We start from the raw sequence: 23,230 nt of genomic DNA on the forward strand, positions 1-23,230 counted from the left end.
TGAAGGCTCTGACCTGTACCAAGTGGACCCACAACCATCGAGTTTCAGTGTCATTACACTCCAGTAAAATTGTTCATTTTAATTTTTTACTGTACTCTACAGCTACACCAATATAAAGCTTTACAACCCTGCAGGCTGGATCTCTACTTTACCCTGAATCTATATTTCAATTTCTATATTCATCAAAAAACAAAAAACAATATGAGAGAATTGCTGCTTTATCCGAAATGTCCGTCTGTGACAAATGCCATATTTGAAACCAGCCATATTTGAAACCATTTTTTTTTCCTCCCAAGAAAAGAGCTCTCTTGTACCTCACAGACTCTATTGCAACAGAATGCCACTTTAGCTTTCCACTCTTTCTCCGCAGATCCAGCTCTTGAAATCTCAGTAGATTCTCTGCTTACGCGATTATACTTGTTGACCTTTTCCGCGATACTCTCCTTCTTCGCTGAAGAAGTAAGAATGGCCCTTCTTCTCAAGGGTGCCATATCCAACGTGCCGTCTGTAACCCCGCTTAAAATCGGTGACCATTGCCAGGGTAGGGAAACTCATACCCCTTTCAGACAGGAGGCTGATGATTGGGAGTATAAGAGGGGCCAGATTATAGTGGGAGGGTAGAGGCTCCGTAAAGCACTGGGGGTGGGGGTTCAGAACCAATTGAAGCTCCATACAACAATATCCGCGACTTAATTTGCTCGGTTCTTGGAGGTTTGGATGTTGCTTTACACACAAGCTCCCTGAATTTGATTTCTGTCAGTGCCAAATTAAAAAAAAATACTGCAAGATAGTGGCATGACTTTCCAAACCAAACCAATGCAAATACATACATGTAGGCCTATATCTGCAAGGTTTCAAACTGTGTGTGCCATGCATAGTTAGATCCAGAATATACAGACCAACACCCTGTACTCAGTGTGGAGCAAACATACAAAGTAAGTTATACATTATTCACCAAGGTCAGGAATTACAAAATATACAATATGTCTCCAATTTGCCCATGTGTGGGCATTACAATGTAGATCATTATTTTTCTTTAATACTACATGCATTTTAAACAGTCTCACTTTATACCACTTGGCCATTAGAAAGTCTTTTTGTTGCCCTGGGCAAAAGGGCCAACAGGTTTGCAGCACGATGGAAGGTATAGGCAGCTACCCATGAAAGAGACGTCTTTATGAGACATTCTCCAATAGCTAACTTCAACCACGGCATATTTTCATTGTATTCGAAACCCCCCCCCCCCCCTTGTTCTTGCACAATGTGTCAAATAAAATCAGAGCAAAAGGAGAACTTGTATGAAGAGTCCCTGTAGGCATGGACAAACTTCACATTGAAATGAATTTTGCACCTTTTTAGCTATGTAATCAACTTGTTACAATTTAACTAGAGACTTTACAACAAGCAGTCAAAAACAAACCTAGATTCACTATGTACAGAATTCAATTCATACTACATGTACCATAATCCTGACACAGGTTCATCCTGTGCACATGCTAAAACTACACCACTGGCAATCCCCAAATTTCAAATCTGAGTAAAAAAAAAAACCAACAACACTGCCAGAAAAAAACAACAACAAAAACGATCAATATGACATATATCGAGCAACATAATGTGGCACTGTGCATCCATCTACATTCACCATACAGTATTCTTGTTTACATAAAATGCACAACCTCTGCCCCCTATTACAAACATCCCTGGCGGTTGGGCGGGGCTGGCTATATCAGGAGTGAGAGACGTTTTGATTTGATGCTGTGTGTATACACAATACACTCTCCTGTGTGCTGATCCAACAGGTATCAATTTACAATACATAGTAATACAGTAGGCCTATATGTTCATGTGTTCAAACCATGCCATAAACCTACCCTGGGAAAAACTGCAATGCCTCCCAACTGCATTCCTCATTTCTTGGCAAATACTGTTTCAAAGACCTATTTTGTTCATCAGGTTTTGTTGTTGTTGTTGTTGTTGTTGTTATTGTCGTTGTTGTTGTTGTTGTTGTTTTTGTACATTTGTTTTTATGTATGTTTGTCTGTTCATTTTCAATGTACCAGTACATGACCAAGCAGGGAAGTGATTCTTTTATTATAGAAAGGAAAATCTGGGCTTAAAACTGATGACAGATTGGACACAGAAAAGGAAAAGGAAAAGAAAACTCGCATCAGACACAGCTCGGAGGAGCATCGATGATACTGGATCATGATGAATTATAAACAGTGAGACCATCTTGCCTCATATGATCGCTACTGTTATGGCAGATTCAATCAGTTCAGTGTGTCAAAATCAATATTGACCAAGTTATTTCTATACACTCAATACAAAGGAAGTATGATATGCAATTCTCCATGGCCTGGTTTTCACACTCGCCTTACATGCATCATAGCTACAAAGACATGTCTATGTCAAACACCTCTGCCCTTCATACATGTACCTGCGCAAGAACTGATTGTTTAAAGAAAGAAACAATATTGTCACACCGGTACCTCAGAAAACAATCATCAAGCTAGGCAGCCTTCTTTTATAGCCCTTAATGTCAATATTCATTCAATGCAATAAAAGAAAAAAGGCACGGTACGAATAGGATCCAGTGAGAAGGTGTATATTCAGATTTAATAAATGAAATCCCGCAATTACCTTCATCTTCTGAAATATAAGCAGTACTTTTAACTTCCCCACGATATTCCCTAACATCTTGTGCCAGTTTCTCTACTGCAGAGTACTATTAAATTATAGTACATGTTGCAGTTGTTTCTGTGTCATAATAAATGGTATGGAAAACAGGTCTTGCAAATAACAATACAATGTATGTCCATGAAACTCCAAGCACTGACCTGTTCTCACAGGCTCTGAGAGTTGTGGTCAAAATTTGTTTAAAACACAATAAACAAGTGAGTGTTTCCATGGTGGATCAGTCCATTACACAGAAAACTTTTGAACTATTTTGCCAACCAAATTTTCCAACTATAATGCAGTCCCCACTACTGGCTGTATCAAAGTTCCATCATGTATTATGTAGCATGTACTGTTAGTGCTGGTTGGAAATAATGTATCCAGTGACAGGGGTAATGACAGTCTGTAAAGCACATTGAGATACTAACAAGTGTGAAATGTGCTATATAATAAAAACCAGCTATTACCATTATTCACTTTACCCTGACTAATGACAGCAAGCATGGCCCAGCACTTTCTAGTAAATCCAAAATCAGATTGCACGGATTACCACAAGCCTCTAATCCCAACTGGTCTCAATCAGCTTCCCTTTTCCTTACCTCAAATTGGCACAAAAGTTGAGGACATGCAAATGCTTCAGCCCACAAGTACAGATGCCACCTCAGTCCCACAAATAACAGTCAGCCCCAGTTTGAACCTACACAGAAAGGTCTGTAGACTCAAGAAAGACTGGCACTTGCATAAAAGTGTACACGAACGATATCACACCCTGTGTATACAGGATCCCACTGAGTCACTGACTGTTGGAATGAATGGAAAGGATCCAAAGTTTGACTTTTTCTGCACTAATCCCCCTGGACAAATAGCAAACTTTCCGCAGTCTACCCAAGACCTTCCCATGCTTGTCAGCCTCAGTAGGCAAAAGCATGGAGAATTGTAGGGGTGGAGTGATGAATCACACAGTCCCACCTCAAATCCAGGCCACAAACTCCACTTTCAGTTCTCTTTAAAGGACAAGTCCACCTTCATACACATGGGGGTTGAGTGATTGCAGCAATATTAGTAGAACACATCAGTGAGAGTTTGAGGGAAATTGGACAATCCGTTCAAAAGTTATGAATTTTTTAAGTTTCTGCTCCGAGTCACAGCTGGATGAAAAGACTACTGTAGCTTGTGATGTCACATGTGTACAACGATATAAAGAAAGAATAAGAAAATTCAAAAAACAAAACAAAACCTGAGAATGTTTTCTCTCAATACTTTTCGGGAATTTGCATGTCAAATGTGCCTTTCATATGATGCTTGAGTAACAAAGAAAATTGTTTGTGGAATATTATGTCTACAGTTCATAGCAACATTCCAAATCTTGAATTGATACACAAGTATACAGAGAAGACCAACTCAAATTTTTATGTTGTGGACCACCCTGTAATCGTGTCCTTGATATAAATATTTCTTTGTTAATGCAGACAGAATGGATTTGTACATTTTCAGAGGTATAATATTGTTAGTTGATGTAATAATGGCACACTGAAGTGAAATGAAATCTGCATGATACAAGACCAGTACTCAATGCATGCAAATGTCATACAGTCCTTGAAAGCAAAGCTCATACTAGGATTATACAGGATTTACTGGAGACATACATTTATCATGCATTATACATTAAACGACAAACATCACATTTACAGAAACTGAGGATTTAACACATCTACAAATCGTTACCGGTATTTCCTATACAATTACACACCAAAATCTCCTTAATGAATTAAATTCAAAAGGGATAAAATGGCTTCATGCTAACATCACTAAATCCTCATGTCCAAAGAACATCAGATACCATCGATGACTCACTTACATTGGTCTTAGAGATAAAACAAAAGAGAGCAAAAGAAATGACTCAGTAACTTAATGAAATGGCCTGGCATTTTTAACATTTTTAATAACAAGATACAAATAAATACACAAGAGCACACACACAAACACTCACAATACAGTTTGTACTCTGAAACACAAAGAATCCAGAAGACTGCTTAAGTTTGAAGACATCTAATATCTGAAAGACTAATTTGAACAAAACCATACAGATTCTGTAGATTGATCTTTGCCTGGGGTGTTTGGGTTTTTGTTTTATTCGCCCCTCGGTTCTATCCAATCCAGACCCATTTATCAAGATTAGGCCAAGCATTAACTACTCTTGGACAAGCTAGGCATCAGTCATTCCACCTAATTCCAGTAAATCAATTAATGAAAGATGTCAAAAAACATCTAATCCATTTAACCGGTATGCATGTCCTGCTGTCACAGTGAACATACACTACAATGTAGGGGCTCAAAAGGCTTAGAGTGGGACTACAGGGAGGAGGGGTAGCTAGATGGTGGCAGAGAAGAAAATGAGAAGGGGGAGGGGTGGGGGGGTGGTGGGTGGGGTACTATAAGAACCCCTGATTCGTCTTGCAAAATCATTCGTCACTACAAAGTCCCCATCACAGCATCATGCTATTAAACAAAACCGCGGTGACAAAAAAGCACAAGAACGGGATAAAGACTGTTCTTGCCTCCCAGCATGGTGAGCTTCCACAAAGACACTGGTGTCGTCATCTTCGCAAAGTCACCCAAGACGTCATCCCAGCCTGCGGAGACTCTCTCTCTCTCTCTCAAGATCATCTCGCAGGGTATAATTGTGACAAATTGAAACCTGCTCTAGGCTGATGCCCAAGCGAGGGCAGACTCCTAAATTGGGGAGCAAATTAAGGGGTGCAATTGTCCCGCCATAAAGTTCTTTTCCACTGCAATACCAGTGATGAATATGGAAAGTGACTGCTAAATGGCCACATTCCCTTGATTGTGCAATGAGTAGAGATAGAGAGAATCCATGCAGTACCTCTACTCCATCGGCTGGCATAGACACATTTGATATTATTATAAGATGTTTTTAAAAGGTACATTGACAAATTAATGGCCTTCACAATGTTTCCACACATCACATCATGTTTATCTGTTGTCATACTGGTGAAGGAGTAGATAATAGACTATGCTAAAGCAACATTTCAGAACTTTTAAACTAAAATTTCCTTTGAATTTGATTCTGTTTAATCAGTTGACATTGTAGATATTCAGGAAGATCAACACCAGGGCCCCGTTTTATGAAAAGATAAAATCAATTTTAAATTTCCTTACCACACAGGCTGCCATAGACTTACAGCTGAAATCAACTATATAATCAATTTTAACTCTTCATAAAACAGGGCCGGTCTTAAAGATAAGAATGAGAACATTTGATCAAGAGTCGATGGTTCTTTCTTTTGCCACTTCAGGTAAAATGTCCACCATGAAATATAATTCCACTGTGCCTTAATAGCTGTAGACACTACTGTACAAACTAAGGTGGGCCTTGGTTCATACATATTGTACGTACGCAAGTGAATACAAATCTTGAGGTTTGCATCGCGATCGGAATCTCGAGATTTCTGCCCATGTGGACACAAAAATCCCACCAATTATCGCGATCAGCATCTCAATGCAAATTGCAAGAAATCTTGCGCTTATATCAAATTTATCCCGATAATTTGCCCCGCGGTGATGCCAGACCAAATAATCTTGAGATTTTATATCCCATCATTCAAAGCACACATCACCACAGCGTGTGCACCACACCACTGTGACGCGCAATGAACAAAGGGCAAAGAGAAGCACATGCAGTGAAATGCCAATTAGTGGGATATCTCTGTCTGTGTGAACGCTTGCAAAAAAAAAATCTCAAGATTTCAATAGTGATCGTTATCCCACTATTTCTGTCGGTGTGAACGCTTGCAAAAATCTTGAGATATGGATCGCGATCGTTATTCCACTATTCTGTATAGAATGTGGCTATTGTTATGCACTGTGTTGATGAGACATTCTTACTGTTCATGACATACATGTAGTCTTGCTTTCTGCTGGAATGCAGGACCCCAAAACTGCGACTGTACAAAATACTGACTGAATACAAATTCTACACATTCTGAAGGTAATTGCTCTCAAATTCCCACGTTATGGATTCACCGGTATTAACCTGACAATGGACTGGTATGTAGTGGGAAATCCCTGCAATGTGAAAATGACAAGAAGGAATGTCTCTGCTACTACACTACTGAGCTGACGCAAAAAAAAAAAGGGGGGGCGGGGAGATGGATGGTCACCATATTAAACAGACTATACTGTAAGCCCTAACACAATAGCCACGCTTTTTTGGAACACGCCATATTCAGGTTTAAGGAAGCTAAAATCTCTCATGAATATCTATTGACCTTGATGAAATTTCACATCACCTACGTTAACCTACACTTACATTGTCCATTTGATGGTAATATTCAATGTGCGATGAGTGACTTGAGAGTACAGTACATGGCAGATTACAGTACAAAAGTGATGCAAATGCTTCTTCGTTGTCACACAAGAAAATTTTTGTTACTTTTAAAATTGTTTGATAGCTACAGTTACTGATGACATCAAAATCATCTTCAACGACACCAAATTGCATTTTCTGGACAAAAACCTTGTATTATTCATTGCATCATCGATGCACTGTCTTGTTGTCCAGTGGAAAAACCGACTATGATGCAATTTGTCTGGAATATCATGACAACTCTTATTAGTCCTTACAACTGAGTTTAACAGCCAAGAAAAACACAAGATTACAATATCTATTCAGAGATTAGGGGATGCTTATGTTAATACTGTAAGTACAGTACTGGAATAACGGGTGCTGTTCGTTATTCCGAAGGTTCGTTATTCTGAAGGGTCGTTAATCCGAAACACGTAAATTCCCTATACCTACAGGTTCGTTAATCCGAAAATGAAAAAAGGGTTCTTTAATCCAAAAATTTGTGGCGTTATTCCGAAGGTTCGTTACTCCGAAGATTGGTTAATCCGAAAATGAAATTCGGAAAACAATGAACCTTTGGAATAACGAGCTGTAACTGGAATAACAAATGCACGTTTCACTAGGATGTTTTTTTAAAAAAAAGAAAGAATGTTGCCTTCCATCAAGATTTTAATGTAAAAAAAAAAAATCTTGTTTTCTAACATGGACCATTGGTAACAAAAATTTTTGGTAGCATGTCTTTTTTACTGCAGTAGAAGAAAAATCAAAATTTTGGAAACAAGATCTGATGATTTTCTGCAACTTACCCTTGCTACATTGAGATTTCCATGTGGTCATCAATATTAGCTGCTCCTTCATTAATTACATGCACATCACATTTAGGCCTACAGCAGGCCTAATGACTGCTGTACACTTCACTCTTTTAATACCTCGCAGTGAATCTTCTGAGATGCAGCTCTGGCAGTTTAAATGTCTCTTGAAAGAAGACATGTTATCATAGATGAACACATGCAGCCAGCCATACATAACAAATCACACGCAGTGGATATGACATCACGGCACCAATCTCATACATGTACATAACATTGTACTCCAGCCAGTATCCTTGACGAGGCAAGCATCATGATCGCAGACGATTTGTTTTCACAGCCATGTCGGCTGACCAAAAATGTGGAAAAGGACTTTGTGCCAGGCAGATCAGAGCCATGCTCATCAATGTTAAATATCACGATGCATCCCTCCCTATTTTATTGACATTTTTTATTATTTATTTATAAATGAAAATGTTTACTCACTGGATGGGATTCAGCATCTACCTAGTATCTTTCTTGACCCATAAATTACCAGAAACTACATTTCTCTGGCTTGGTGTTGTTCCTTTTTGTGATTATTCAGTAGAGTGAAATTTTTCTTTCACTTCAAAGCACTTTGTTACTCATACAATGTAGAAGGATGTTTGTTTCCATTGCAGAATTTTACAAGGACTCTTTAAAGGAAACCAAAGCCCAAATGTAAATGTAGATTGAGTGGAAGCAGCACTATAGAGTAGTACACATCAGTCAAAGTTTGAGAAAAATCGGACAATCAATTAAAAAGTTATGAATTTTGAAGTTTCGGTGCCATCATTGCTGGATAAGGAGACTTCTACACTCCATGATGTCATTATGGACAGCAATTTTTAAGAAAATAAATACAAAGAAAACTCAATATATTTTTACTTTTCTAGCATAATATTGAGCACTTTAATAATTATAAACCTCTTTCAGAAAGCAGGGGGAATCAATATTTATTACCACAAGTTGATGGAAAGTGTACTTTTCATGAAAAATGAAATTTTGTGGAATTCCTCTTATATTTTCTTTTTATTGTTGTCCAAAATGATGTCATGAAGTGCAGTAGTCTCCTTATCCGGTAATGACAGCACAGAAGCTTTAAAAAAATCATAACTTTTGAACGGATTGTCTGATTTCCCTCAATTTTTTTTTTCTTCAGAATCTTTCTGATTTTGTACAGTTTATTTGTTTATTTCATCCAATTCAATCTAATTTTTCCCCAATATATAATATCTACCATGCAGTAAACTTCAGAGCTGCCACTTTAGTAATGCCAAGATGAATGATATTTTCTGCAGCAAATTGCCCTAAGAACTTGATGTGGTAATTATGACATACTCTCTCATACATCTCTCATCTACCTATCTATCTATCTATCTATCTATCTATCTATCTATCTATCTATCTATCTATCTATCTATCTATCTATAGTACATGTACACTGTATCTCTTCATAACATTTTTTCCATGCTAGTCACTTGACTGTATGACAAGGCCATATTAAAAGAAATCTTTATGACACATAATGACTTCTTGTGCAACAACAATCAATTTCATTTGTAGGTGAAAGTTGTAAGTTCAATAAAGCAATAATATACTTTTCATTATTATCTGAACTTGTGGATGAATGTCACATTAGTGGTGGATTATGTAAGTATAAACTCATTACAGTCTTTAATACCCTTATGTTCAATAGGATACAGAACTGCTGAAAATGGAAAATATGGTGATTTGGCTTTGAAAAAAAAAAAACAAGATAATGTTTGATATTTTGACATTGAATACATTCTGTTTAAATTTCAAGTCTGTGTGTTTATGAAGAATGACACAATGGTGTTTTAAAGCAATATTGCTCCAATATTTACATCAGAAAATTTACACTTGACTGTCTAGAGTAAACATTACAGCTGACTTTTAATCAAAGAGTGTTTATCTTATTCCTGGCTTTCTTGTCATTTCTGTGACATTTTTTAATTGAAATGCCTTTAAAATGGATGATTTTAAGATACCAAAATCTGGATATTAATGTTTGTCAACTTTATTAGGCTTTTATGATAACAGTTCACATAAATATCTGCAAAAAAAAATGTGACCTTTATCTCCATCCATTCATCATGTTTTCATTCATATTGCATGCTGTGGTTTGTGTATGATTAGGTGAAAAATGAAAATAGAATAGACATACTGTAAAGCATTATATATTCGCAGCATGAAATTTTCATGAATTGCAGCCAATGGTCTTTTTTGCGTCATGAAATTTTTGCGAACTGCCACTGGCTTTAAATGCATATAGTGTAGACAACAATTTTCGCGTGCATCTTAATTTCGCGAATCTTGGCGCTCGCAAAATTCACGAAATTAAAATGCACACCAAAATTCCTTGTTTTACAGTAATGTCAAGGCTTCATATAATAAAACGATTGCAAAAAGACGACAGTATTTTTTGAAAATATCTTCGTCAGATACACAATGTTTTCCTGACAATATTGTGGGTTGTTGCTGTTTCTTTTTTACCTTTCTTTTAAAGTAACCTTTTGATTGCTCTGGCACGGCATGTTTCTGCATGCCTTGTTCAACTACAGTGTTCATCAAATAAATCCACACTTCAAAGCTGTCAGTGCAGAGTATACAGTAAGTATGGCCAGAGGTTATGGCATTCTAGGGAATTATCATATGACAAAAGAATTTTATACGCTTCTATTATAAGGCAATTTTCTGGTGCGCACTCTCATCAATCAAACCCTAAACAATCCCGGGGCAATACTGAATTATGCATGACAAATTACACTGCAAAAGTGTAAACAAAGACAACAACACAAAATCAAGTGAAGAAAGTAAACAAACTGGCATTGCTAGAATGCAGTACTATTCATTTGCCCTGTACAGAACTTTACATTGTACCAAAAGGTATGAAAGTCAAAGAACAGCAAAATTATACTAAATCTCTATCTATCTAGAACTTTAATAGTTTGCAATATTCCAACTTCCAACATCCAACATCTTTATCACTTATTCTCTTTGATACGAGTCACTGTGTTTTATAAAAAGCAATATTTTTTGCGATGGCATTATACATGTACATCATAATTCCTGGTATATTAGTACATGTGTACATGGTATTTAGAGAAAATTATTAAACCAGGAATCAGTCTTTGAAACAAACACTTGAAATGGACCAAATTCAGCAAATTCTGACAGTCAAAACAACACTTGCGTAGACATCGGAGATTCAAAGATTAAAGACATAAAGGTACCCGATGGGAAACTCTATAGTTCAAAGGTGATTCACTACAGGGATGTGGTCTGAGATGTCAAAGCCCTTCTACGATATTGAACCGAGAAACTTTGATGTAGATGAAGTGGTAGCACAGCATATTGTGAAAATCCCGTTATCAGTGGTAGCTGCGTACATGTACCTGTCTGACCAGACTCGTTTGCATCTTCACACGAGTGATTTGCATCAATTGCACTTTATCACTCTTTTGGTCTTTTGGACTGAAAGGAGAAAAATAATCCATGGTAACAGGTGGTGTAGTTGTTTGTTTGTTTGTCTGTTTATTTGTTTGTTTTTAAATTGAATCACATGGAGTTCAATGAGGAGGCAGAGCCTGAATTTGATGGGGTGGTATATGAAAGATACAAGACTGAGTGATGAGTAGTAATGGATCACCAACATCATGCAGCAAAGCACTGAAGACAGTGGTGAATGTACACTGGGTTTTATGCAAGAGACTACATTATAGTACAATTCATGCACTACTATGGCAGAATAAAAATGGCCTGGTATGGATGGCCAAGTGTTGTGCACTGGTGCGATTCGACGCTTCATGATCCCTTGATTTTTGTCTATTGTTTGTGCTTTGCATGAAAATGTGGTTTGCACAGAATATTACTAAAGCTTAGTATCATGAAATCAGGGACTTTACCTATAAAATGCTGCCATTGTCAACTTTGTATGTTATAAAAGCTCTCTGCCTACATTACAATTGTTCATTACACAACTGATGACCAAAAAGACAAAACACACACACACAAAAAAAAACAAAAAACATGAAGAACTAGACTCGGAATTTGTCAAGACTGACAAATTAGGTGATCCGATTTTTTTTTAAATCAATGATTCGAGTCCTGATCGCAATAGGCATGACCACATAGGTTTCATCTGTGTTTAGAGACATTGGCCGTGTGATATTTGGATTCTCATTTAGAAAAGAGAGTCAGGTCTGCCATCTTTGGTACCAAATTCGGTATACACTATAACGAAGATACAGAATGAAGTATATTTGACCATTGACCCAACTTTGCACAGCCAAGATGGCATCTGAGCAAAAAGTGGTTATTTTGCGAAATGATTCTTGTAACATGGTCTTTGCGTGTGCAAAATATGGGAAAGATAGAACATGTATTCACCAAGATACAGGTTGAAACATTTATGACCTTTGACCCTAAGTTACATACCCAAGATGGTGTCCGATCAAGTAGTTGTTATTTTATGAAACTAGAAATGTCGCTACGGCGACTGATGCCTCCGCCATAATGCATGATTCTCCCAATAGATGTATAGTACAATGTCTTGACAATGTGTGATGACAGTTTCACATAACTGGCAAAATATCGAAATAACAGGTTTGTCAGAAATATCTTGAATGTTCACTTTTCACGAACTGGGTTTGCTATAATTGTCTATTAAAGAGTGCAGGTACACATATTTGGGGAATTGAAAATTTTTACTTGACTTCTGACCGACCTTATTATAAGTTTATGCATTGAGTATAATTTTCAAGGTATGAAGAAAGAGTGTAATTACAGTACAAAATATTTTTTTTTCATTTAAACCTGACCTTTGACCCTTAACCTTTGACCTTTGACCTTCTGGCTGGAAATTTCCAAGAGAATCTCCATCAAGTAATACATGTACATATATTAAACACTTTTAAAACTAATAATGCAATCATTGCATGTAATATATACTAGTATACATGTATGAGGGAAATACAGTAGTAACATTTTGAGGAGTTGACCTTGACCTTTGAACCCCTGACTATTGACCCATGACCCCTAAATTCCCTAGATAATCCCTGCCAGTCAGTACATGCATATGTACCATGTTCCATGAAGATACATTGAACCATTTGCGAGAAAAGTGATATTGCAACATTTTCACCTAACCTTTGACCTTTTGACCTTTGACCTTATGACATGAAACTCTCTCTGGAGAATCCTTACGCAGTAGTACATGTCTACACTAAGTTTCAAGAAAATAACTGCGGGCATTGCATAGATATGGGGGAAATAGCAACATTTTTAGCATTTGACCTTGACCTTTTGACCTTTGACCTCTTGTCAATGTCACTAGAATCTACTCAACTAATTGTCCCATCATTCATCATCCTTGGACCAAGTTTGGTGAAAGCTGCTTCATCCAGTTTTGAGTTATCACATAAACAGATAAATTTTAGGATTTGACCTTGATCTTTGACCTTTGACCTCTGTCCGATTTCACTGAAAAACTAATCAAGTAATTGTCCCATCATACATCATCCTCCAACAAAGTTTGGTGAAATTTGCTCCATACAGTCTTGAGTTATCGCGTAAACAGATACAATTTCATGATTTGACCTTGACCTTTGACCTTTAGCCGATTTCACCCAAAATCTTATCAAATCGTTGCTCCATCATACTTCATACTTGGACCAAGTTTGGTAAAATTCCAGTAAATAATACTCAAGTTATCGCGTAAACGAAAGCGGACGGACGTACGGACGTACGGACGTACGGACGTACGTACGGACGTACGTACGGACGGACGTACGGACGGACGGACAACCCGAAAACATAATGCCTCCGGCACCACTTCGTGGCGGAGGCATAAAAATGTACGTAACGTGAACTAAACATGTTCAAAATATGAGGGTGATAGGGGTTGTCTTTCTTGAGTTATTGCAAAGAAAGTTGCAGAAAGAAAGAAATATCTCAATACATCGAAAATAAGCTTTAATTTCAACCAAATTTTTTGACGTGATGCCGACGTCGTATGAAGAAACGAAGGGCACATCAACGATAGCCCAAAGTCTCAGCTACCACATATTAAAATTTGGGAGAAATTCACCGAAGCATAAGTGAGCTAGTGCGCGAGAAAGATAGTCATGTCAATTTTCATTTCCAGAAAAACTGCACTCCCATAGAGATAACACGTAAACTGGTCAAATTTGACAAGATTACTTTCAATCCATTTTTACGAGATGATGCTGTCATCCAATCAAAATGTTGTTATTATATTACTGAAAGAGCATTTAATAAGCTACAACATACTGAAATCTAGGTGAAAATTGGCAAAGGATTAGTGAGATACGCTCAAATGAACTTAAAATTTGATGACGTCATTTTGAAAATTTACTTTTTTTACTTTATTAAGAAATTTGATATCTTTTAATCATTTTTTCAGCATCGTCAACCCATGAAATGACATGTACAACTCATCAGCTTTCAGAATATGTAAATAAAATGGGGGGTCACCGTCCATCCTGACGAGTAAAATCGGATTTGAAATTGGCGGTTTTTTGGCATTGTTGGACTGTATATCGCCATTGACGCGCGCGCGGAATTTCAACTTTGACGGTTTTGTATGACGTCATATTGAGTCGGATTGACTTGAAACTTTGTAGAAATATTCCTTGACATTTCAGGCATCCGATAAGTGTGAAAAAACGGGAAATTTCTATTGCATATGCGCGCGCGTACGCGTCCGTCCAATTTTTTCAATTTTTCAAAAAATGCTCCAAATGGTCTGAAACGTGTGCAAAAAAATTTTGAGCTCGATTTGAGCATACAAATATTTCAACGCGCGCGTACGCGCACGTTTTAAGAGAAAATATGAATTTTGAGAATATGTGTAGAATCCGCATAACTTGAAATATATGTGACGTAAATTTCATTGAAAAACTCCATTCCATTAATGAGATATGAATGAAAATGTGTTTTCATATAATGACGTCATAGTGACGTCACGGTCGACTGATCACTATGATTTTATTTGACCCGTCGTCTTTGGGACATGATACATATATGGTATAATTTTGACATTGATAGGAAGAATACTTTCTGAGCTAATCGATACACAAAATTTGTCCAGAAATAAAGAAAGAAGAAGAAGAACCTACAAAGAATCAGTACAGATACAGAAGGTGATCCGAGAGGATTCTCGGATCACCTAATCATTTTACAAAATCAGACAGTTTTTAAATGTAAAATGACTTGAGACTTTTTACTTAATGATGACAATACATTGTACAAATAGTTCTAGTCATTCAGGTTATAATGCTTTTAACACCACAACAGCGATAACTAAAGAATTGACACATTATACAATTCATTCAAATGCTTGCTTGGAAAAACTATCAACCAACTTTATAGTGAAGGTCAGTTCTTCAACAAGTTCTGCCATTTTGCAAAAATTTTGTTGCTCTAAAAGATCACTTTAGAATACATGATAATTATGATCAATGACTCACAATCTAACCAGTCCTTGTGAAAGTGTCTCTGCTCCTAATGCACATCCTACAATATCATCGAGGATTCAACATATCTATTCATTTTTAGTGCATTAATTGATGCGTGGTTTACAGGCAGGAAGTAGATAATGTTGCTAATGCACTCACTAATGGAAGGAAACTTCATATTCACATTTGACATTTTAAGTGGATGCATTAAAAAGTATCATACTTACTATGCATGCATACTTTCAAATCCCTATCATCTCACACTAAATCATAATTTCTAATTAAGTACTTCTGTTGCCCAGGACTCTAGCGGTTGCTGTCGCTGTACTATCATCACCATTATAGTAATTGTATTATTATTAATGTTATTATTGTCATTATTATTATTATCATTATTATCATCATTATTATTATTATTATTATTATTATTATTATTATTATTATTATTATTATTATTATTATTATTATTATCATCATTATTATTATTATTATCATTATTATTATTATTATTATTACTATGAAAGATGACCTACGCAAAGGTGCTATGGTCAGATTTATATGATTCGAGGTTTGAAGTCACTGGACTTGTTCACATGAACCTCTCATAACACACACACACACACACACAACATTCCCCATTCCATACGGTTAAGGTGATGTTAGGTTTCGAAAAGATCGGCAGGTGATCTTTTTTTTTTTTATTTATATGAGATCGGCAGGTGATCTTCAGTATGTATACTACTACAACATGGTAACTTAAAGGTCTGTGTGAGATTTCATTTGGGCTTCTAAATATGTAAGCTTTTTTCAGGTAAACAATAGCCACATACAAAGAATATGAAACTGGAGGAACAGATAAAGTGTCCAGTGACTGCAAGCAAAAATCTGAAAGGTCTTTTTTTGCACAAGAAGTCAATACGAAATTTTGTAAAAGATCTAATAACTTACTTTTTAGATAAACTATAGCTTCACATTCTCAGTCAGTCACCAAAAATAGTGCTCCATACTGTTCGGTGTCCCTCTGAGAATTCCGAAAAGAGCAAACATTTGGAGATCTACAGACAAAAAGACAGAGAGAAGAGAATTCTTACCCCAATGTTTCTCCCAGACGAGAGGGTTCGTCCGGTAACGGCTCAAGTTTCGCTGGTTTTGAAGGGAGGTGTTGGCACGATGGTCACGACTGCAAAATTGGCCATGCAAAGACAGTGAATGCACTTTGTAAATGTCATCGCGTAATGGAGGAGGGTCGAGTGTTGGGAGGGGGGGGGGGGGAGAAGTAGGGTTGGGGGAGGGAGGAACGGAGGGAGGCAATATAAAGAAGGGACAGTCAGCGGCGAAATTGCCACGTTCTCGGGGCATCGCTCAGAAAATATTGGTAGAGACACCGGCCTTTTTATGTGATTTCCACAAGGAATGGCTTAAAGTCTCCTGGGTACTGGACTTCAATGAATTTAGAGGGGGAAAAAAACACACATTTCACTAGATATTCACTTTCTCCCTTCTCTCCTTCTCTTTCTCTGCATGTGTAGTAGAGTAAAAATCACGTGCAAGGGTGTAGGTAAAACAGGCATCTCCAAGGAGCCTTCTAAAAAGCAAGCAGAATGGATAGCAAACTTTCTAATCAATCCAAATAATGAAGAGCCTCACTTGTGAAATCCCTTTAATCCCAGGGGGACTTGAAAGTTGTGATTATAAAACTTAGATTTTAAATCAAAATAACTGGGGTACCAGTGGCTTAGCCTACATGGAAGGAATATCAAATATTTCACAAATCTCACAAATTTGAATTGAACAGAACTAGAAACAAAACACTCTCATAAAACATTAATAGCTAATGGGAAACTGAAAATGTTCAGCAATGCTATGCTACAGGTGCGTTTGTAACAAAAGGGTTGCCCACTGAAAATTTCAGGTGAAAATGTGTGGCAGTGGCCTACTTAGGTGCATTGTCTAGTAATATAATTATGTATTGTGTATGCTGCTTTAATAATGAGCAAAGAATAATGAGATGGGGGAAAAGAAGTACACATAATACGGCCATCATAATACACGATGACAATAACATAGCGATGAAGCAACAACAGCAGTAACGGCTATGTCAACAACATTACAATAGTAATGTATTCATACTTCACGAACGTCATCATGTGAGAATCCAATGACGTATAACCCATTGATGGCTTGATATGCATTCCATGGCGGACAAAGCCCTTAAAAAACAAGCACATAGCATCCTAGATGGCATGCAATTTATATGTCAAGAAAGAAGAGTTGTTGGCGTGATTTGTTTGTATGCTTTTATAATTGTGCTGATGTGAGTGTGAACTACCACACACTGTGAACGTAAACTTTCACATTTAAATTCACCATATTAACTCATTTCATGAATCTAAGTTTCTGTCACAGAAATTTATGTCACAGTGTCACTATACATCAGCATCACTGCCGTAAGAACTGAGCAGTACATTTGAAATTAGAACTTCTGCATTTTGAGCGATATTTATGCATTCACTAGAAACCCTACATCACAGCGTCATCAGTCATACACAGTATGAAATATAAATGTTGTTGGGTTACATAAACTTTGACTCTCTGCTCCTGAGCATGAAAGACAGCAGACTACGCTCCCAGATTAATGACTGCGGCGCCTCCTTCTCAAAGCCTTTGCTGAATTCCATCGCACAGCCGTCTACTGAAGACAGCAACCTCTTCATCGGCAAAGCGTAATTTACCCCTAATTCCCCCTCATCCAATCCTATAAAGACCCTGGTGCACGAGTGAGCAAACACAATTACTTTTACTGGAGCTGGGTTTTCGTGGGACCCTCTCGAGCGGAGCTAATCATCATCTTGGTAAATTATTAGGAAAAAAGGAGGATAATCAGATATAGTGGCAGAATGAAGAAAAAAATGGTATATATCACAGATTCTTCTTCTTTTTTTTTTACTTCTTTTTTTTTTTTGGTGTGTGTATGGGTTTAAGGTCCATTTACTGCATCTCTCACTATAGCACCAGATGTTCCAAGCATCAAATTATCACTTACTACTGAACACAAATAAGAAGGAAAAAGAGGGGTTAGCCTTTTTTTTTGTCATTAAAAACTCAAGATATTTGTACATGTATGAGTAACAACAAAGTATACAGATTTAATACCTCTTTGCTCAGTTAGATTTTTTTTTTTCTTTTCCCTCGGGCGGTAACATTTTTTTACTGTTTTGTAAGAAATGCAATTACCAAATGTTAGTACCCCAGCTGTTATTATTTCAAAAGGGGTTTAAGTCCCTGGAGCACAGGATGATCTGACAGAGTTTTGACACCTTCCTTTGGGCAAGTCCCCCTGTTCTCATCCCTATGCAGGGAAACAGCAGCCGGAGGGGGGTAGTTTGGCCGATCCACCCCACTGGGGATTCCATCTGATAGACCTCATCCATATACCTCCACGGCAACCAAACAGGACCACTGCTTATTACAATCTCACCCCTCTCCCTTCCCTCGCCCCCCCCCCCCAATCTCCTCTGGAGACCATCTTTCAAGATGATGAATCAAGTCTCATCTTCCGATACACATCTTAATACTCCGCAATCTCTTATTTTACGGGGAGATAGAAAGTCAGACAGTCTGAGAGAGAGAGAGAGAGAGGGAGAGAGGGGAAAGAGGCAGAAAAGAGAAAATAAGAGATGAGATAGAGTGAAAAAGAGGGAGAGTATTGGAGGGAGATAGGGAAGAGAGGGGGAGAGGTGGGGCTGGATGAGGGTACATTAAACATGGAGCAGGGAGGTGTCCCATCTCCCTGCATGGAGGAAACCCTTGGCGCAGAAAGCGCATCGCGGGGTTAATTATTTACCAAGCTATATTCCGCTGCAATCAACTGAGCTCCCCGACGAATTAATGACATCAAAATTACGCTGCGGAACGCAGTTTACCGAGGATAAGAAAGCACACCAATCAAACTCTGTCATCAAGAAGATCAGGCATGCATGCATACCGCCTTTCATCTCTTCATCTTCTTCATTCCTCGTAAGGTGACCTCTTATTTTCAGAACGTGGCATCGATCTATCCCATGTCAAGAATCCACGAACATTTGTGTAACTCTTAACTTTATACCTTAAGAACAATAATTCACCAAAAAAGCAATACAAACAAAACAAAACAAAACCATGCTGAGACCTAAATTCTGCACAAGATTTTTTTTTTAATGGAAAAAAAAAAATCATGCCCTATGTATAGACTTGTCTGCATGATGGTTTTCATGGTATTATGTACCAGCTGGTAACTGTCAATTTGGTAACACTTTGTATTTAATACAACCCCTAGAAATACAAGGGAACATTTATAAAATGTTCTTTACTGTCAGGAGCTAGAACTGAGGATGTGGTAGTCTCTTTCCTCACATAGTCAATCAACATTTCAAAAAAACTTTGCAAATCATACTTTCAAGATGATACGTGCAATTTTGCAACACTAATTGTATCTTGGCAGAAAAATGCTGTTTATATTACACCTATGAAGCATCTCAACAATCTATACTCCCCCGCCTAATCCACACAGCAATAGCATGAGTCAGTCAGAATCTTTGTAAAAGTTTTCAAACTAGGGTTGGCTGTAAGACCCATCCCTCAATCCAGGAGTTGTAAATCTGTCTCCACAAGGAAAGACCTGTCAACATTGAACTTTACACAAGTAGAGGTGGTTGATTCACACAATTTCCTTGACACTCCATCACAGCCTACCAGCGCCTGGTCCATTACCTCCGAAAAAAAAACCCTCTTCTGTTCAATCAAAATGTCAGAGAGACAAATAATTGTTTGTTACACATTTATCTGTAACTGCACAGCATGAATCACAGCTATCCAAACAGAGAGGAGAGGGAAAATGACTGAGGGAGTAAAGAGAGAGATGGAGAGAGATGGAGAGGGATGGAGGAGAAGAGATGGAAACGGGCGGGGTCATGGATGATGTGCTCTCAAGACATTCCTCTACCTTAACCAAACTTGAAGCAGACCCTTGTAAATCTTGCACTTGGCACTCAACCCTCTTCACATCTCTTGCGCTTTGTATCTCTAGCTCTCTCTGTTGCACTCTTTCCTTGTAACCATGACATCATTCTCCCACTCCATCTCGTTACATGTATCTCTTTTCATCTGGCTTGTTCTAAATCTCTCCCTCTCTACCCTAACATCTCTTACTCTCCCTCTTTCCTCATTACTTCAGCAATGTTTGCATATTTCTATCTGTCCTGTTCCTCCTTCAATCATTGCCACATTTATTCCTACTCTTCTGATCTCCACCATCCCGTCTCCTTGATCAGCTTCTTAACCTTCATTCTTTATCAATCTCTCACTTTCTATCTCCCTCTCTTCTCCTTTGCTCTCTTCTAACTCTTCAGTTGCAGGTTTGTTAATTATTTGCCCGGGTTTTTATGTCTTCCATCCGACCATCCTCACAACCACCATCGGCCCTCGACGTGGCACTAAGCGAACAGCTCGTTATCAGTGTCATCAATAATACTCTTCTCCTCCTCTTCACTCACAGCCGGTAGCAGAGGTTAAGAAACATGCCCAGATATGTATCCACAACTGGTAAGACAGACTGTCTAACAAGAGGATTCGGGGGGGGGGGGGGGGGGGGGGGGTAGAATGACCAGTCGTGACAGGCAAATGACTGATCAAATTAGGACAACCTTGAATGTTGAAAGTGGCTCACTGTACACGTTCTTCAATCAATGCAGACTACACACCATTGCTTTTTCTATTTTATAAAACATAGAAATCTTCTTTCTGATCAATATCAATTATGATGATCCCCACCTGAGAAGAAAATACAAAGACAAAGTGCTACCAATTATTGTATGTACAGTTTTCATACTATCCATTCCAGACTTCCTCTTTCCTCAGTTAACTTTGTCTCTTACTGGTTTGTGTTCACTTTGAACATTGTAAAATTTATTCAAACATTAGTTTCTGTATGCTTCACAAACTCACAAGTTCTTTATATTGTGTAGTTATGTGTAAAATCTTCAATAGGACTTTCACAGGACATTATACAGACACCATGAGCTCACTAATGTGCAAATCTCCTTTTCATTCACACAGTAACTATTTGGTGTGTAGTTATACAGAGTCCACTCTAGCACAAGTCAAAGCTTGGTCTTTTTGCCCAAACTATGTCAGAAATTCTAACGGCACTGATTTTTTAATTTTTTTTTTAATTTTTTTTTTTTTTTTACGTGAATGCACAACAAAAGACTACAATCTCAAAAAATATGCCAGGGAATCCTAAACAATATACACTGCAAAAGCATTTAATAGCTGCTTTGGGTCAGTAGACAGCTAAACTGGGTATTGTCATTTCTCCTGACTGTTTTGCCAGTTTATTTACATTGTACATGTACATGTACAAGAGACCATACACGATGCCTGGATATTCAGTGTTATGTGGAGCTTTAAAGATGACTCCAACGTAATACAACTTTCTTATCATCTCTTCCCCTTCAATACCTCTCGACAGACTGGTATAGTTTTATACTGTGATGGCTTTCATGGAAGGCAAGACTAAAATGGTGCTACATCAAGTCTGATCAACCCATGCTACAATAAAGCAGAGTGTCTGCATTTAGAGGAGTGGGATGGGGAGGGGGTCTATATGATGATGCCGAGCTCTCGCCTTGCTGGAATCCGATTGATTGGGATAAATTGCTCAAAAAGGCGCTAAGCCATGACTCAATTGCAGGGCATATGTCGGCATTATTCACAGGTCAAACAAGGGGGGAGAGAATTGGCCACGAAGACACACAATAAAAGTGGGCAACACTTCTGCGCATTATATTGTATGTCTTTCTGCCTCCGCGCCACTGGTAAAAGGCAAGTTCTTGGCCTACGGGCCTTCTAGCTGAGCGATGCATCTTCATCAAATTGGTATCTGGGTGGGACTAATCTGATTTGGGATTAGACGGGGCATGCAGACGTGGCTAATCCCACACGCACGGAAACAGGATTTGCACATTTAGCCATGTTTTGACTGCAAATGGCTCAAAGTTCCTGTGAGACTGTGTGGTTTGTTTTTCTATGCATGAGTCACAGATCTTTTTTTTTTTTCAACTTTGTGGCTTCTTTAGTCTTCTGAAGAAAAAAAAAAGAGTTAGACAGAGATGCTACACAACCATTGCTCATTTAATGGACTGGATCAAAATCACAGCAATTGCTTGAATCTAATTCATTTCCATCATCTTTTATAGCAAAATGGCTTTTGTACAAAGAAGCATTATGATTTTTAGCGTACCCATCACATGATCCCAAAGTATGTTAGTGCAATAGTTTTCTGAAATTGACGCAAATTTCACTCTGATCACTCTCAATCTAATCCATTATACTACAGATTCAAAATAAATAGTGCAAGCCTGCATTAAACTTGTAGCTCACATCAGCTCCATAATTGCTGCACCTTTATAATGTACCTGTGATATCACTCATGGATAGCACCTCCCTTGTATCACACTAAAATGTCACTCATACATTTCTCCCATACACTGTACCATGTCCATGTACACTATAAATCACTAATTCATTATCCAAGTATCAGATTATGCATACTCCAGCATAGAGCAGGGTTGAGCAAGAATGTTTTTCATTATGTAAAAGGTCACATTATTTACTATATACCCTTACGGGAAAATTTCATGTGACATGAACAGCATTGGGTATTCCTGTGCAAGCTGGCTTCATACACTCTAGTATCAAGACAAGTGCCATGAGTAGAGCATGTCAAAGGGACTGTACATTTCTGGTTGAGGTGGGGATTCATGTTTTGAACATTCCTAGAGAGAACCCTCTTAATATAAAATATGAAAGAGCAT

General features: G+C 37.8%; 1 long non-coding RNA gene across 1 annotated transcript in view; it reads right to left on the reverse strand.

Annotated features, from left to right (window-relative positions):
• LOC140242673 (uncharacterized) overlaps window positions 1-23,230 on the reverse strand; it is a 44,986-nt gene that overhangs the window by 14,969 nt on the left and 6,787 nt on the right. The window contains exon 2 of the long non-coding RNA XR_011902145.1: window positions 16,469-16,557. This is a non-coding gene — a long non-coding RNA (uncharacterized lncRNA). The remainder of the gene's footprint in view (window positions 1-16,468; window positions 16,558-23,230) is intronic.

The sequence above is a fragment of the Diadema setosum genome, chromosome 19 (genome assembly GCF_964275005.1).
Source record: "Diadema setosum chromosome 19, eeDiaSeto1, whole genome shotgun sequence".
Taxonomy (NCBI): domain Eukaryota; kingdom Metazoa; phylum Echinodermata; class Echinoidea; order Diadematoida; family Diadematidae; genus Diadema; species Diadema setosum.